We start from the raw sequence: 19,425 nt of genomic DNA on the forward strand, positions 1-19,425 counted from the left end.
TCTATAGAAAGAAAATTTGGAGCCAATTTTCTATAGAAAGACAATTTTGATAAATATTTTCTACAGAAATAAAATTTTGACAAAATTTCCTATTGAAATAAAATTTTGACAAAATTCCATAGGAAAATTTGGAGCTAATTGGAGCTAATTTTCTATTCTTGAAAAATTTTATATAGATTTCCTATAGAAATAAAATTTGGAGCTAATTTAAAAATAAAAATTTTGATAAATATATTCTATAGAAATAAAATTTTGACAAATTTTGGATAGAAATAAAATTTTGACAAAATTTCCTATTGAAATAACATTTTGACAAAATTTCCTATGGAAATAAAATTTGGAGCTAATTTTCTATAGAAATAATTTTTTTTTTACAAATTTTTCTATAGAACTAAAATTTTGACAAAATATTCTAGAGAAATAAAATTTGGACAAAATTTACTATAGAAATAAAATTTTTACAAATGTTTCTATAGAAAGAAAATTTTGAAAAATTTTGACATTAATAAGTTTTAGAAGATTTAATTGAATGTACTTTAACAGAAAATCATCATTTAATTAATTATACCCTAAATGACATAGTGGACAGGGTACGGTTGCCACTCCAGCCAAAAATAGTCTACAAAAATTTAAAGAAAATGTTAGCAAAAATGTACCAAATAAAAAAAAACTTATTTTATAGTATTTAATCAAATTTGGCAAAATTTTAGTTCTAACAAAAATTTGGCAAAATTTCTAACAAAAACTTAAACAACATTTTATTTCGAACAAAAATTTAAACAAAATTTTATTTCTATAGAAAATTTAAACAAAATGTTATTTCTATAGAAAATTTAAACAAAATTTTATTTCTATAGAAAATTTAAACAAAATTTTATTTCTAATAAAAATTTAAACAAAATTTTATTTCTATAGAAAATTAAGTCAAAATTTTATTTTTATAGAAAATTGAGCAAAAATTTAATTTCTAACGAAAATTTAAACAAAATTTTATTTGTATAGAACATTTTAACACAATTTTATATCTATAGAGAATTTTGTAAAAATTTTATTTCTATAGAAAATTTTATTTCTTTACGGAATTTTGTCAAAATTTTACTTCTATAGAAAATTTTGTCACAATTTTACTTATATAGAATTTTTTTTACACTTTTATTTCTATAAAATATATGATTAAATTTTTCTTTCCATCGAAAATTTTTGCAAAATTTTATTTCTATAGAGAATTTGGTCAAATTTTATTCCTATTGAAAATTTTGTCAAAATTTTATTTTTATAGAGAATTTGTTCAAAATTTTTTTTCTATAGAAATTTTTTGCAAAATTTTATTTATATAGAGAATTTTGTCAACAATTTGTCAAAATTTTATTTCTATAGAAAATTTTGTCCAAATTTTATTTCTACAGAAAATTTAAACAAAATATTATTTGTATAGGGAGCCACCGTGGTGCAATGGTTAGCATGCCCGCCTTGCATACACAAGGTCGTGGGTTCGATTCCTGCTTCGACCGAACACCAAAATGTTTTTCAGCGGTAGATTATCCCACCCCAGTAATGCTGGTGACATTTCTGAGGGTTTCAAAGCTTCTCTAAGTGGTTTTACTGTAATGTGGAACGCCGTTCGGACTCGGCTATAAAAAGGAGGTCCCTTGTAATTGAGCTTAACACGGAATCGGGCAGCACTCAGTGATAAGAGAGAAGTTCACCAATGTGGTATCACAATGGACTGAATAGTCTAAGTGAGCCTGATACATCGGGCTGCCACCTAACCTAACCTAACCTTATTTGTATAGAAAATTTGAATTAAATTTTATTTCTTTAGAAAATTTTGTTAAAATTTTATTTCTATAGAAAATTTTGTCAAAATTTTATTTTTATAGAGAATTTGGTCAATTTTTTTTTTAGAAAATTTTTGCAAAATATTATTTCTATAGAGAACTTTGTCAACATTTTGTCAAAATTTTATTTCTATAGAAAATTTTGTGCAAATTTTATTTCTATACAATATTTAAATTTCAATATTTATTTCATTAGAAAATTTTGTCAAAACTTTATTTCTATAAAAAATTTTATCAAAATTACGTGGTATGAAAATGGGCCCCAGGAAAATGTTTTTGTTCCTTATTCCCGAATTATAGAAGGCGATCATCTCTATGGCATAGAATCTATGGCAAAAAAACATCAGGAATAATATTAATGTTTTGTTTCTTCAGGTCTATAATGAAGAGGTTTTTTCCATGTGTCAGTTAAAATAAAAAAATTTATTAACATTGCTAACATTCCATTCATTATTCCGAAACTATCAAAATTGTTCTCGTTTTGATAAAAAAAAAAATAACTAAGAACATTTGTTTCAATGTAGTTTTGTGTATTTATAATTAGACGATATGTCGTCATTTAATTTCTATTTTTTTCTACCTCACTTTATGCACTCAAGCATTTGTTAATATTGCCGCAAGCAAAAATCAGCCAAATTTTTTTTCTTTACTTTACTTTAGTTTTTGTTTTTGTTTACTTCTTTTTATTCTAAAAATGTTCACACACAATTTATTCATGATTGGGTGGGTTGGTATCTTCGTTGTTTTTGTTTTTGTTGTGCTTTTGTTTAGATTTGTTATTATGTCTATATGTATATGCTTTTATTTTATTTTTATTTGCTCCCTCTTTTATGAAGCTTTTTGTAGATGGTGGTTAATACGTCTAAAGTAAGATAACCTTGAAATTTTTTCACTGCCACAAAACATTCAAATATAAGTGCGCTTATACATGTCAGGCATTTATTTTAGAATATTTTTTTTGGTTTTGGAGAAATAATTTCAATTAATTTAATTTAATATAATTTAATTGAACTGAATTGAATTTAATTTAATTTAATTTAATTTAATTTAATTTAATTTAATTTAATTTAATTTAATTTAATTTAATTTAATTTAATTTAATTTAATTTAATTTAATTTAATTTAATTTAATTTAATTTAATTTAATTTAATTTAATTTAATTTAATTTAATTTAATTTAATTTAATTTAATTTAATTTAATTTAATTTAATTTAATTTAATTTAATTTAATTTAATTTAATTTAATTTAATTTAATTTAATTTAATTTAATTTAATTTAATTTAATTTAATTTAATTTAATTTAATTTAATTTAATTTAATTTAATTTAATTTAATTTAATTTAATTTAATTTAATTTAATTTAATTTAATTTAATTTAATTTAATTTAATTTAATTTAATTTAATTTAATTTAATTTAATTTAATTTAATTTAATTTAATTTAATTTAATTTAATTTAATTTAATTTAATTTAATTTAATTTAATTTAATTTAATTTAATTTAATTTAATTTAATTTAATTTAATTTAATTTAATTTAATTTAATTTAATTTAATTTAATTTAATTTAATTTAATTTAATTTAATTTAATTTAATTTAATTTAATTTAATTTAATTTAATTTAATTTAATTTAATTTAATTTAATTTAATTTAATTTAATTTAATATAATTTAATTGAATTGAATTTATCTTAATTTAATTGAATTGAATTGAACTGAATTGAATTGCATTTAATTTAATTTAATTTAATTTAATTTAATTTAATTTAATTTAATTTAATTTAATTTAATTTAATTTAATTTAATTTAATTTAATTTAATTTAATTTAATTTAATTTAATTTAATTTAATTTAATTTAATTTAATTTAATTTAATTTAATTTAATTTAATTTAATTTAATTTAATTTAATTTAATTTAATTTAATTTAATTTAATTTAATTTAATTTAATTTAATTTAATTTAATTTAATTTAATTTAATTTAATTTAATTTAATTTAATTTAATTTAATTTAATTTAATTTAATTTAATTTAATTTAATTTAATTTAATTTAATTTAATTTAATTTAATTTAATTTAATTTAATTTAATTTAATTTAATTTAATTTAATTTAATTTAATTTAATTTAATTTAATTTAATTTAATTTAATTTAATTTAATTTAATTTAATTTAATTTAATTTAATTTAATTTAATTTAATTTAATTTAATTTAATTTAATTTAATTTAATTTAATTTAATTTAATTTAATTTAATTTAATTTAATTTAATTTAATTTAATTTAATTTAATTTAATTTAATTTAATTTAATTTAATTTAATTTAATTTAATTTAATTTAATTTAATTTAATTTAATTTAATTTAATTTAATTTAATTTAATTTAATTTAATTTAATTTAATTTAATTTAATTTAATTTAATTTAATTTAATTTAATTTAATTTAATTTAATTTAATTTAATTTAATTTAATTTAATTTAATTTAATTTAATTTAATTTAATTTAATTTAATTTAATTTAATTTAATTTAATTTAATTTAATTTAATTTAATTTAATTTAATTTAATTTAATTTAATTTAATTTAATTTAATTTAATTTAATTTAATTTAATTTAATTTAATTTAATTTAATTTAATTTAATTTAATTTAATTAATTTAATTTAATTTAATATAATTTAATTTAATTTAATTTAATTTAATTTAATTTAATTTAATTTAATTTAATTTAATTTAATTCAATTAATTTAATTTAATTTAATTTAATTTAATTTAATTTAATTTAATTTAATTTAATTTAATTTAATTTAATTTAATTTAATTTAACTTAATTTAATTTAATTTCAATTAATTTAATTTAATTCAATTCAATTCAATTCAATTCAATTCAATTCAATTCAATTCAATTCAATTCAATTCAATTCAATTTAATTTAATTTAATTTAATTTAATTTAATTTAATTTATTTTAATTTAATTTAATTTAATTTAATTTACTTTACTTTAATTTAATTTAATTTAATTTAATTTAATTTAATTTAATTTAATTTAATTTAATTTAATTTAATTTAATTTAATTTAATTTAATTTAATTTAATTTAATTTAATTTAATTTAATTTAATTTAATTTAATTTAATTTAATTTAATTTAATTTAATTTAATTTAATTTAATTTAATTTAATTTAATTTAATTTAATTTAATTTAATTTAATTTAATTTAATTTAATTTAATTTAATTTAATTTAATTTAATTTAATTTAATTTAATTTAATTTAATTTAATTCAATTAATTTAATTTAATTTAATTTCAATTTCAATTAATTTAATTTAATTTAATTTAAATTAATTTGAATTTAATTTAAATTAATTTGAATTTAATTTAATCTAATTTTATTTAATTTCATTTTATTTCCTTGTATTTTAAATATCAATTTAAATTCAAATTGAACATTATTGTGTTCTCGCTCCCGTAATATATCGTTACTAAATGTAAATTTGTTGTTATGCGAAACCCAATTAATTGACATTTGAACGCACTTCCGTTTTTTTTCCATGAACACACATTGTAGACATTACACGAGGTGAGCCAGCTGGCTCTCATCTAACGGTTAAAAACTCTTACCCACACTTTACAACACTTCTAGGTCTGATGAACCACACACATATGCACATACATACGTACATTGTAGGGAGACCAATCTAACTAATTTTCACACCTGTGTTGAAATTGATTTCGTAAGCGAATCCAAAAAACAAACACACACAATGAGAAAAATCTACAAAGTCAACTGGTAAAATGCGAATTATTCAGCGAAGGGGAATACAACAAAAACAAATGCAAAACTATAATACAACAGTATGTGAGTCAGTGCAAAATTATAGAGGAACAACAAACAGCAAGAAAATATGACGACGACACGACGCCAATGTTATTGGCTACCACAATAAAATGTAAGGAAAACAACTACAACAACAACAAATAACAACTATGTATTACAATACAATAGCCGACTTTGACATTGGCAGTGACAGTGAATGACGACAATGAGGAAAATCACGATGTGAAGAACAGCGGTAAAACATTCAAGCACACGTACACACGCATCCACACACGTTCATTCAATTCAATTTCAATGAGAAAAAAAGTAGAGCGAGGAAATCTTAACATTATGAAAGAGAGAGAGAGAGAGATACGATTGAGAGCAATAGAATAGAAATCATTTGTTCTATGTTAGTTAAAAGCTTTGAGTTGATTTAGTTTAACAGTGATTTCAAAAAAATTTTAGTGGGCACTGAAAAACAAAAATATTTTTTAAATTATTTTTTAATTTAAAGTATAATAGGCAAATCATATTTTTCTACATTACTTACACCGATAAGTGTTCACTACATTATTATTTTGGTATGGAATTGAACCCAGAAAAAAAATTTCACAAAATTTTCTATAGAAAAAAATTTAAGAACATTTTCTATAGAAAAAAATCACAAAATTGTCTATAGAAATAACACGTTGGCAAAATTTTCTAGAAAAAAAAATTGTTTTGAGAAAATTTCCTATATAGTTAAATTTTGACAAAATTTTCTATAGTGATAAATCTTGACAAAAGTTTTTATAGTGATAAATTTTGGCAAAATTTTGCATAAAAATAAGATTTTGGCAAATTTTTCTATAGAAATAAGATTTTACAAAAATTGATTATAGAAGTAAATTTTTAATAAAATTTCTAAAGAAATAAAATTTTAACAAAATTTTCTACAGAAACAAATTTTGACAAACATTTTGTATGTCCGTGAAAATAAAGTTAACTTTAAAATTTATGTTGACATTGTCTTAACGTTAATTTTTTTTTTTAAATGTAAAGAGCGAAAAAAATAGAAATAACATTTTTCTAATAGAAACATGTCCTATAAAATGATTTTGGCATAATTTTCTATAGAAAAAAAATTTACAAAGTTTTCTATAAAAATACAATTTTGACAAGATTAAATTATTTCTTTGGAATTAAACTTTAAAATTTTACAAAATATTCTATAAAAATAAAATTTTGACAAGATCTTCTATAGAAATAAAATGTTGACAAAATTTTCTATGGAAATAAGATTTTAGCAAAATTTTCTACTGTAATAAAATTTTGTCAAAATTTGCAAAGAAATAAAATTTTGACAAAATTTTCTATAGAAATAGCATTTTGACAAAATTATCTTCTATAGAAATAAAATGTTGACAAAATTTTCTATAGAAATAAGATTTTGGCAAAATTTTCTACTATAATAAAATTTTGTCAAAATTTGCAAAGAAATAAAATTTTGACAACATTTTCCATAGAAATAGCATTTTGACAAAATTATCTATAGAAATAAAATTGTGACAAAATTTTCTATAGAACTAAAATTTTCTATAGAATAAAATAAATGACAAAATATTCTGTAGAAATAAAATTTTGACAAAATTTTCCATAGAAATAAAATTTTCTATAGAAATAACATTTTGACAAAATTTTGTATAGAAAAATTTTTTTTTTTTTAGAAACATTTTCTATAGAAAGATTTTGGCAAAATTTTCTATAGAAAAAAAAATTTGACAAAATTGTCTATATAAAAAAAACGATTACAAAAATTTCTATGGAAATAAAATTTTTACGAAAATTTCTATAGAAATACATTTTGTATGAATATTTCTATAGAAATAAAATTTTCTATAAAAAAAAATGTTGACAAATTTTTTTAGAGAAATAAGATTTTGGCAACAGTTTCTAAATTTGGACAAAATTTTCTAGATAAATAAAATTTTGAGATGTAACTTTTGACCAAATTTTCTATAGAAATAAATTTTACAAAATTTTCTATAGAAATAAATTTTTACAAAATTTTCTATAGAAATAAAATTTTGGCAAAATTTTCTATAGAAATAAAATTTTGGCAAAATTTTCTAGAGAAATAAATTTTTTGACAAAATTTTCTAGAGAAATAAATTTTTTGACAAAATTTTCTAGAGATAAATTATTGACATAATTTTCTATAGAAATAAAATGTTGACAATAGTTTGAAGAGAAATTTTCTAGATAAATACAATTTTCACATGTAACTTTTGACTTAACTTTCTATAGAAATACATTTTAACAAAATCTTCTATAGAATAAAATGTTGACAATTTTCTATTGAAAAAAAATGTTGACAAAATTTTCTATAGAAATAAAATTTTGACAAAAGCTTCTGAAGAAATGAAATGTGGACAACATTTTCCAGAGTAATAAAATGTCGTCTACTATGAAATAGCCTGATTTTCACTTTCACATGTGGATACTCACTCTCATCAAAATTTTGTTCATATGTAGGTAATCACTTATGAGAGATTAATTTTAATGTGATCATATAGCAAATATCTCACGAAAATTGTCCTTTATTAAGTTTATCCATATTTGAGAGGTTTCACTGTATTTAAATTGATATTCATAACTCACACATATATGGTTCAACTGCGTAGGGGCTTAACATCGAACCTTTACCATAGACACAACACTCACACACACACACACACACACACCTTTTCTGTTAAAATTGAAATTATCACAACAAATCTAATTGCTCTCTTGACTTTTGATAACAGCCAATGTTAAACTAGGTGCCCATGAAAATTTATAGAGTAGGGGTTGGGGGAGAGAACAACTATGGGAAAGGCCAATGTCATAGGCAAGCAATGTTAGATTTTATTTCCGCCCAAGAGACGAAGAAAAGAGATTGTGTTTGGAAGAACGATAGAGAGTGAGAGAGAGCGAGCGAGAGAGTAAAAATGACAAAGAGAATGACAACCTTGGTATAACATTTAGCATTAGCCAAGGACAAGGACACACAGAGGCAAATATCCACACACATACACACACAAATATAGAATGTAGTATATACACTTACACAGTTTTATAATTGTGTGATATTCAACGAATTTTATGTGAGCAACGTAGTTAGATTTCCTTCCGTTTTCTTGATTTTTATAATCAAGTTACATAGCAAACATATGCCTAAATATTGGAGGCATTTATTTTTTTTTCCACAAAAAAAAAAAAAAAAAAATATAAACAGAAAACACTTTTTGCATTCACACAAACACAAAGCCCCGCAATAGGGATATGGGCGTATAGGGATTATAGCGTTTTGTTTTAGTTTTTTTTAATTCTCTTTTACACAAACAATATATATATTTTTTTCAATTTATATAAAATTTTTTATTTCTTAAAAAAAATTATAAATAATTTTTCTTTCGATTTTCCATAATATTTTCATTTTGGCCATTCCATAATATTTTTGTATTTTTTTTTCACTCTTATTACTTGTAACTTGCTTTCCAGCCAGTAGATAGATTATTTTAGGATTTTTCCTTTTATAGGTTTTGGGATTTTCTATTATTTTCTTCTCTTTTTGTATTTTTTTTTCTTTCACTTTATCGAGTATATTAACTTTGTTGTTTATAGAGAAACAAGAAACCAAAAAAAACAATAACAAATAAATAGTAACCGTTGCAGTACTTAGTCGTTAAGTACTACACATTTTGTGTGGACGAGATAATAATGGACCGCGTTTTCAAACCGTTTCATTTAACGTACTTTCTCTAACTAAAATTTGCTTTCAATTTGCAAAACATTATGCACTCCCCAAATGAGAACAAAGAGTATACTCTCGCTCTCAGAATGCCCCCAAGACCCCCCTTTTAGATAACAAGCAAAACGCCAATAACAAAAATAAATAACATCCATGTTAGCTCTCTTAGAATAATTGGCATGTTCTTTAAAGTCAAACCACTCTCACTCTCGTCTGAGAAGTTTACATTTGTTTGTTGTTCTTGGAGCAGCATGATGTCGGCTGAAAGTGAAACTGTTAACATTTTTCTGATAATGTTAATATAGTTTACATCGCCAATCTCTGTTATTGTTTGTTTTTTGCTCTTATTATTTCGCTATAGATTCTTAAATATAGGTGTGTGTGTATGTATGCGTGTGTGTATAAATTTAAACACATGTAAATTTAAATATAACTGCAGTTAACTGATATTTCAACCAGTGTTGCCTTTATTGGGAAAAAAAATTTGTTTAAATTTTCTTTAGAAATAAAATTTTGACAAAATTTTCTATAGAAATAAAATTTTGACAAAAGTTTTTATAAAAAGAAACTTTGAAACATTTTTTTATAGAATTAAAATTTTGACAAAAGTTTCTGTAGAAATAAAATTTTGAAAAATTCTATATAAATAAAATGTTGTCAAAATTTTCTATAGAAGTAAAAATGTTAACAACATTTTCTTAAAAATAAAATTTTGATATTTTATATAGAAATAAAATTCTGGATAAACCCAAATTTTTTCTATCTTTCTATAGAAATAATTTTTTTTACTTCTATAGAAGTAAAAGTGTTAACAAAATTTTCTTAGAAATAACATTTTGATATTTTCTACAGAAATAAAATTCTGGAAAAACCTAAAATTTTTCTATGTTTCTATAGAAATAAAATTTTGCGAAAAATTTCTACAGAAATAAAAGTTTGCAACAATTTTCTGTAAAAATAAAACTGTGCAAAATTTTCTATAAAGAATAAAGTTTTGACAAACATATAAATAAATCTTTTAACAAAATTTTCTATAGAAATAAAACTTTGAACTAAATTTTCTATAGAAATAAAACTTTGACAAACATTTTCTATAGAAATAAAATTTTGACAAAATTTTTAATAGAAATAAGATTTTCACAAATTTTCTATAGAAATAAAATTTTGACAAAATTTCCAATAGAAATAAGATAGAAAAAATTTTGTTTAAATTTTCTTTAGAAATAAAATTTTGACAAAATTTTCTATAGAAATAAAATGTTGACAAAAAAATTTCTTTAGAAAAAAATGTTGACAAAAATTTCTATAGAAATAAAATTTTGACAAAAGTTTTTATAAAATGAAACTTTGAAACATTTTTTTTATAGAATTAAAATTTTGACAAAATTTTCTATAGACATAAAATATTGCAAAAATTTTCTATAGAAATAAAATTTTACGAAAATTGTCTATAGAAATAATAGTTTAACAAATTTTTCATAGACGTAAACATTTTGACAAAAATTGCTATAGAAATTAAATTTTAACAAAATTTTCTATAGAAATAAAATTTTTACAAAATTTTCAAAAGAAATAAAACTTTGTTTAAAAAATTTTGCGAAAAATTTTTACAGAAATAAAATTTTGCAACAATTTTGCTGTAAAAATAAATTTTGGAAAAATTTTCTATAGAAATAAAATGTTGATAAAATTTTCTATAAACAATAAAGTTTTGACAAATATATATAAAAAAAGCAACAAACAAAATTTTAACAAAATTTTCTATAAAACTAACATTTTGTCAAGATTTCCAATAAAAATAAGATTTTGCCAAATTTTCTATAGAAATAAAATTTTAACAAAATTTTCAAAAGAAATAAAATTTTCTGTAAAAATAAAATTTTACAAAAATTTTCCATAGAAATAAAATTTTCTATAAACAATAAACAAACATATAAATAAAACTTTTAACAAAATTTTCTATAGAAATCCAATTTTGACAAACATTTTCTATAGAAATAAGATTTTGCCAAATTTTCTATAGAAATAAAATTTTAACAAAATTTTCTAGAGAAATAAAATTTTGCAAAAAAAATCTATAGAAATAAAGTTTTACGAGAATTTTCTATAGAAATAAAGTTTTACGAGAATTTTCTATAGAAATAAAGTTTTATGAGAATTTTCTATAGAAATAATAGTTTAACAAATTTTTCATAGACGTAAACATTTTGACAAAATTTGCTATAGAAATTAAATTTTAACAAAATTTTCTATAGAAATAAAATTTTTACAAATTTTTCTAAAGAAAGTAATTTTTTTTTAATTTTTCCGAAAAATTTCTACAGAAATAAAATTTTCTGTAAAAATAAAATTTTGTAAAAATTTTCTATAGAAATAAAATGTTGACAAAATTTTCTGTAAACAATAAAGTTTTGAGAAACATATAAATAAAACTTTTAACAAAATTTTCTATAGAAATACAATTTTGACAAAATTTCCAATAGAAATAAGATTTTGGCAAATTTTCTATAGAAATAAAATTTTAACAAAATGTTTTAGAGAAATAAAATTTTGCAAAAAATTTCTATAGAAATGAAGTTTTACGAGAATTTTCTATAGAAATAATAGTTTAACAAATTTTTCATAGACGTAAACATTTTGACAAAATTTGCTATAGAAATTAAATTTCAACAAAATTTTCTATAGAAATAAAATTTTTACAAAATTTTAAAAAGAAATTAAATTTTTGTTTTAATTTTTCCGAAAAATTTCTACAGAAATAAAATTTTTTGTAAAAATAAAATTTTGCAAAAATTTTCTATAGAAATAAAATGTTGACAAAATTTTCTATAAACAATAAAGTTTTGAGAAACTTATAAATAAAACTTTTAACAAAATTTTCTATAGAAATACAATTTTGACAAACATTTCCTATAGAAATAAAATTTTGACAAAATTTCCAATAGAAATAAGATTTTGCCAAATTTTCTATAGAAATAAAATTTTAACAAAATTTTTTAGAGAAATAAAATTTTGCAAAAAATTTCTATAGAAATAAAATTTTACGAAAATTTTCTATAGAAATAATAGTTCAACAAATTTTTCATAGACGTAAACATTTTGACAAAATTTGCTATAGAAATTAAATTTTAACCAAATTTTCCATAGAAATAAAATTTTTACAAAATTTTCAAAAGAAATAAAATATTGTTTAAATTTCCTATAGCAATAAAATTTTGACAAATTTTTTTGCAAAAATAAAAACTTGACAAAATTTTTTACAGAAATAAAATTTTGACAAATTTTTTTAGAGAAATATATGAGAAATTAAAACAATTTTTTTTATAGAAATAAAGTTTTTACAAAATTATCAAAAGAAATAATTATTTTTTTTTTATTTCCTATAACAATAAAATTTTGAAAAATTTTTCTACAAAAATAAGAACTTGACAAAATTTTCTACAAAAATAAGAACTTGACAAATTTTTCTACAAAAATAAGAACTTGACAAAATTTTCTACAAAATTAAAATTTTGACAAAATTTTCTACAAAATTAAAATTTTGACAAAATTTTCGATAGAAATAAAATTTTTACAAAATTTTCGTTAGAAATAAAATTTGACAAAATTTTCTATAACAATAAAAGTTTGCAAAAATTTTCTATAGAAATAAAATTTCACAATATTTTCTATTTGTGGTAAAATTTTCTCAAATTTTTGGTAGATTATTTATGGTTCGAGTGGCAACCGTGACACTATCTCGTTAAGAAGATCATAAAGCCTATGCAAATTCTAATCTTCACTGGAGGAAACTCCTTAGACACATTTTCGTTAGAAAATATTTAAAGGGCTAAATTAGCTATTCCCCTACAAGCAATTGGGTGTTTGTTTTATCGTCATTCGCAAAAATGTCACTACGTCGAATCGCCAGGAAGTTTTCTGGTAGTAATATCTCACTTACAACAACTATTGCGTGGGGTGTTTCCATTTCGAAACAAATTCGACTCTAACAGCGATCAAATATCTAAATATAGACTCTATACATCGACATAGCTAATTTTTCAATAACACCTCTTTGAGAGTACATGTGTGTAAAAGGCCACTATCGACCAACAAGCGTGGGTAGCACAGAGGCAGAGCCTCTGACTTGATAACGAAAGGTTCCGAGTTCAACGCTCGGAGCATCCGATAGTCATTAATAACTATCGCTTTTATAACTACTTTTAGCCACTGGTTCGATTCCCCGAGAACACTATGGCGTAGTGGGACATTTGTTCTCGAACGGGGAACAAAATTTATATCATCCGGGGCGAAACTACTTCGATACACTTTCGATAGAAAATGTTTGCAGGGTCATGTGTAATTTGATTTCTCTTTTCAATACTCTTTTCGTTTTGTGTATGTGTGCATTTGTGACAATTTCGGATATTTGTCAGAGGGTTTCCGTTACAACCGGAAATGGGATATTAATATGTTTACCCATGAGTTATATTTTTCAAATATCTAAAATAAGTTGCAGTATTGCTCTCTTAACAAATACTTTACTCTCTTCCTTTTGCTCTGTTGTTTTCTCTATTATTAGATTATGATAGTATATCATAGGCATCAGGGATGGAAAATACAATTTTTAAGAAAGTACAAAAAAGGTATTTTTTTGGGCGAAAAGGTACTTTTTACTAAATTTCAACACTGGAAGATTATTGTCAAGAGCTCCTTTAGACTAAATTTTAAAGAAAATAAAATTTTAACAAAATGTTCTATAGAAATAAAATTTGGACAAAATTTTCTATAGAAATAAAATTTTGAAAAAAAAATTCTATAAAAATAAAATTTTGACAAAATTTTCTATATAAATAAAATTTTGACAAAATATTCTATAGAAATAAAATTTTGCAAAAAAAAATTTTATAGAAATAAAATTTTGCAATTTTTTTCCAAAAATTTCCTATAGAAATAAAATATTTACAAAATTTCCAATTGAAATAAAATTTTGCAAAAATTTCCTTTAGAAATAAAAGTTTGGAAAAATTTTATATAGAAATAAAATATTGACAAAATTTTCTATCGAAATAAAAAATCGATAATATAGATTCGCATGCTTTTTTTCGACTAAAACATTCTTGAAATTCAATGAAATCGTATTTTTGACTATGCCTTTTAAAAAATCGAGATTTTCTTCCCGGGTGAACTCATCTGTTTTGCCATATTTGTAAAAGACTATTAGCAAATTAGGTTGATAAAGACTTTCTCACAATATTAAAATATTTTGTCAAAGCTATTGTACCATAAATCTGATATCGACTCAAAAATGTCTACATAAAAAGTACTAAATCATTCGCGGGGGTACTACGGTACTGACCGGGGTGAAAAAGTATTGAAAAAAGTACTATAGTACTGCATTTTCCATCCCTGATAGGCATGGTCATGGCTATAGGCGCATGTTTGCGTGTGTGTGTGCTTGGGGTAGGCTTTTATTTCTAACGGCTATTCTGTTTTATGTTACCCGTTAAATTGGGGTGTGAGTGTGTGTTTGAGTGTCATCTTCTTATCAATAGTAAAATGGGTTGTATTTGTTTTGTTTTTGTTGTTTTATTTTTGTTCACACATTCAACACCTACACCTCCACCACTTTGGCTTTCATTGAGGTAGGTTGAGGTTTTTTTTCTTCTCTATGTCATTTGAAATATTCTGAAGATAATCACAATGAAATAAAAAACAAAGTAAAAAGAAAAACAAACTATAAACAAATAACAGAAAGAAGTCGCACAGGGCCAAATTAGGAAAAATATAAGCATGATGGGGCAGTGTCCTTTAAAATAAAACATGCATGACTAGAAATGCGTACATCACCTGTTTTTAAAAAATCGAAATATTCCAACTTTGAAAAGGCCCACCTTTAGGATTAGGTGGACATCCACTATACGACTTTATCTGGCCAAAAAAAATCGAAATATCGATTTTCGATAAAAAAAAACGCTACACAAAATATCATTAAAATTGAGCCAACGAAATTTTGTCCTTTGCACATTGAAAAATGTTCATTAAGACAAAGAAAACGTTCATATATAGTATGAAGCATTTTGTAATTAAACCAAAAATTCTTTCTTTTTTGTTTTGCTTATGAAAGGATCCGTCATGCTGGAATGTTGACAAAATTTTTTATTTATAGTAATAAAATGTTGTTTTAATTTTCTATAGAAATAAAAGTATGCAAAATTGTCTGTAGAAATAAACTTTTGCAAAATTTTTCAATAGAAATGAAATTTGGACAAAATTTTCAATAGAAATAAAATTTGGACAAAATTTTCAATAGAAATAAACTTTGGACAAAATTTTCAATAGAAATAAAATTTGGACAAAATTTTCTATAGAAATAAAATTTTGCATAGAAATAAAATTTTGATACAATTTTGCTATTTCTATGCATTTGAACAAAATTTTCTATAGAAATAAAATTTTGCAAAAATTTTCTATAGAAATAAAATTTTGAAAAAATTTTCAATTGAAACAAAATTTGGACAAAATTTTCTATAGAAATAAAATTTTGAGCAAACAAATTTGCAAAAAATGTCTGTAGAAATAAATTTTTGCAAAAATGTTCTAAAGAAAGAAAACCTTGACAAAATTTTCAATAGGAATAAAATTTTGCCAAAAATTTTCTATTGATATAAAATTTGGATACAATTTTGCATAGTAATAAAATTTTGACAAAATTTAACATAGACATAAAATTTTTATGCAATTTTGCTTTTTCTATGCATTTGAACAAAATTTTCTATAGAAATAAAATTTTGCAAAAATTTTCTATAGAAATAAAATTTGGACAAAATATTCTATGGAAATAAAATTTTACCAAGGTTTTCTATAAAAATTAAATTTTGCAACAATTTTCAATAGAAATGAGAAAATTTTATTAAGAAATAAAATTTTGAGAATATTTTTTATAGAAATAAAATTTTGATAAAAGACCCTATAGAAATAAAATTTCGATAAAAATTTCTAAAATTTGTAAAAAATTTGAAAATTTGACAAAATTTTCTATAGAAATAAAATTTTGAGAAAATCTTCCATAGAAATAAAGTATTGTAGAAATAAAATTTTGCAAAAATTTTCTATTAAACTAAAACGATGCCTAGAAATAATATTTTGGCAAAATTTTGTATTAAAATAAAATTTTGAGAAAATCTTCCATAGAAATAAAATTTTGACAAAATTTTCCATGGAAATGAAATATTGCAAACATTTTGTATAAAAATAAAGTTTTGATTTTTTTTTTTTACAGAAATAAAATTTTGTAAAGATTTTCTCTAGAAATAAAATTTTGGGACATATCATCTATAGAAATAAAATTTTGCAAAAAAAATTCTACAGAAATAAAATTTTGATAAAAATCCTTATAGAAATAAAATTTTGATAAAAGTTTCTAAAATTTTGACAAAATTTTCTATACAAATAAAATTTGGCCAAAAATTTTCTATAGAAATAAAAGTTTTAAAAAATTTTCTATAGAAATAAAATTTTTAAAATAATTTTCTATACAAATAAAATTTGGCCAAAAATTTTTTAAAGAAATAAAATTTTTAAAAAATTTTCTATAGAAATAAAATTTTGTGAAAATTTTCTATAGAAATAAAATTTTGTGAAAATTTTCTATAGAAATAAAATTTTGAGAAAATTACCTATAGAAATAAAATTTTGTCATAATTTTCTATAGAAATAAAATTTTGCAAAATTTTCGATTAAAATAAAACGATGCCTAGAAATAAAATATTGACAAAAAATTCTATATAAGAATTTGACAAAATTTTCTATAGAAATAAAATTTTGGCAAAATTTTGCATTAAAATAAAATTTTGAGAAAATCTTCCATAGAAATAAAATTTTGACAAAATTTTCCATAGAAATGAAATATTGCAAACATTTTGTATAAAAATAAAGTTTTGATTTTTTTTTTTACAGAAATAACATTTTGTAAAGATTTTCTCTAGAAATAAAATTTTGGGACATATCTTCTATAGAAATAAAATTTTGCAAAAAAATTTCTACAGAAATAAAATTTTGATAAAATTTTTATAAAAATTTTCTATAGAAATAAAAGTTTTAAAAAATTTTCTATAGAAATAAAATTTTTAAAATAATTTTCTATACAAATAAAATTTGGCCAAAAATTTTTTAAAGAAATAAAATTTTTAAAAAATTTTCTATAGAAATAAAATTTTGTGAAAATTTTCTATAGAAATAAAATTTTGTGAAAATTTTCTATAGAAATAAAATTTTGAGAAAATTACCTATAGAAATAAAACGATGCCTAGAAATAAAATATTGACAAAAAATTCTATATAAGAATTTGACAAAATTTTCTATAGAAATAAAATTTTGGCAAAATTTTGTGTTAAAATAAAATTTTGAGAAAATCTTCCATAGAAATAAAATTTGGCCAACAATTTTTTATAGAAATAAAATTTTTAAAAAATGTTCTATAGAAATAAAATTTTGCGAAAATTTTCTATAGAAATAAAATTTTTAAAAAATTTTCTATACAAATAAAATTTGGCCAAAAATTTTCTATACAAATAACATTTGGCCAAAAATTTTCTATAGAAATAAAATTCTTAAAAAATTTTCTATGGAAAAAAGTTTTCTAAAAATTTTCTATAGAAATAAAATTTTGTGAAAATTTTCTATAGAAATAAAATTTTGCAAAATTTTTCTATTAAAATAAAATGATGCATAGAAATAAAATATTGACAGAATTTTCTACAAAACATAAAAAACAAATTTTTTCTGTAGAAATGAGAATTTGACCAAATTTTCTATAGAAATAAAATTTTCGCAAAATTTTGTATTAAAATAAAATTGTGAGAAAATCTTCCATAGAAATAAAATTTTTACAAAATTTTCTATAGAAATAAAATATTTTTGTATAGAAATAAAGTTTGAAAAACATTTTTAAAGAAATAAAATTTTGTAAAGATTTTCTCTAGAAATAAAATTTTGCGACAAATCTTCTATAGAAATAAACTTTTGCAAAAAAATTTCTACAGAAATAAAATTTTGATAAAAATCCCTATAGAAATAAAATATGTGTGTGAAGATAAATTCGAATTTGAAATTTGCAGCAAAAACTTAGCCGAGACACAAACCAACACCAAAAATATTTTTCAAATTCGAATTTATGATTTCAAATTCGAATTTGGATTTTTAGTATTTGGCTTATTATTTAAAAACTAAGCCGCGTGCGATATAGCGAGTAGGCTCATTGGAAAGGGCTTGAGCTCAGCTTTCATAATCACAAAAGTCTTCATTAGAAAAGTATTTGTGAAAAGCGAAAATTTGAAAACAAAATTTTCATCAAATTTTTACAACGGGCCCACTGTGCCAAAACTAAGCCGCGTGCGATATAGAGACTAGGCTCATTGAAAAGGGCTTGAGCTCAGCTTTCATTTCCACAAAAGTCTTCATTAGAAAAGTATTTGTGAAAAGCGAAAATTTGAAAACAAAATTTTCAATAAATTTTTATAACGGAGCCCACTGTACCAAAACTAAGCCGCGTGCGATATAGAGAGTAGGCTCATTGGAAAGGGATTGAGCTCAACTTTCATAATCACAAAAGCCTTCATTAGAAAAGTATTTGTGAAAAGCGGAAATTTGAAAATGCTTTTTCAACAAATTTTTATAACGGAGCCCACTGTGCCAAAACTAAGCCGCGTGCGGTATAGAGACTAGGCTCATTGGAAAGGGCTTGAGCTCAGCTTTCATAATCACAAAGTCTTCATTAGAAAAGTATTTGTGAAAAGCGAAAATTTGAAAACAAAATTTTCATCAAATTTCTACAACGGGCCCACTGTGCCAAAACTAAGCCGCGTGCGGTATAGAGACTAGGCTCAATGGAAAGGGCTTGAGCTCAGCTTTCATTTCCACAAAAGTCTTCATTAGAAAAGTATTTGTGAAAAGCGGAAATTTGAAAATGCTTTTTCAACAAATTTTTACAACGGTGCCCACTGTGCCAAAACTAAG

At 20.9% G+C, this 19,425-nt stretch overlaps 1 protein-coding gene across 3 annotated transcripts in view; it reads right to left on the minus strand.

Moving 5' to 3' along the window:
- The window catches only part of Eip75B (Ecdysone-induced protein 75B), a 329,326-nt gene that overhangs the window by 293,534 nt on the left and 16,367 nt on the right, over positions 1-19,425 (minus strand). The window contains exon 1 of one of the 3 annotated variants that reach the window (XM_075305937.1): positions 8,746-9,420. The exons of 1 other annotated variant lie outside the window; for it this stretch is intronic. The gene's annotated coding sequence lies outside the window, so the exon portion shown is untranslated. Of the gene's footprint in view, positions 1-8,745; positions 9,421-19,425 lie in introns of those variants that run through there. One more of the 3 variants, XM_075305939.1, reaches the window with a different exon arrangement.

The sequence above is a fragment of the Haematobia irritans genome, chromosome 4 (assembly GCF_050003625.1).
Source record: "Haematobia irritans isolate KBUSLIRL chromosome 4, ASM5000362v1, whole genome shotgun sequence".
NCBI lineage: Eukaryota > Metazoa > Arthropoda > Insecta > Diptera > Muscidae > Haematobia > Haematobia irritans.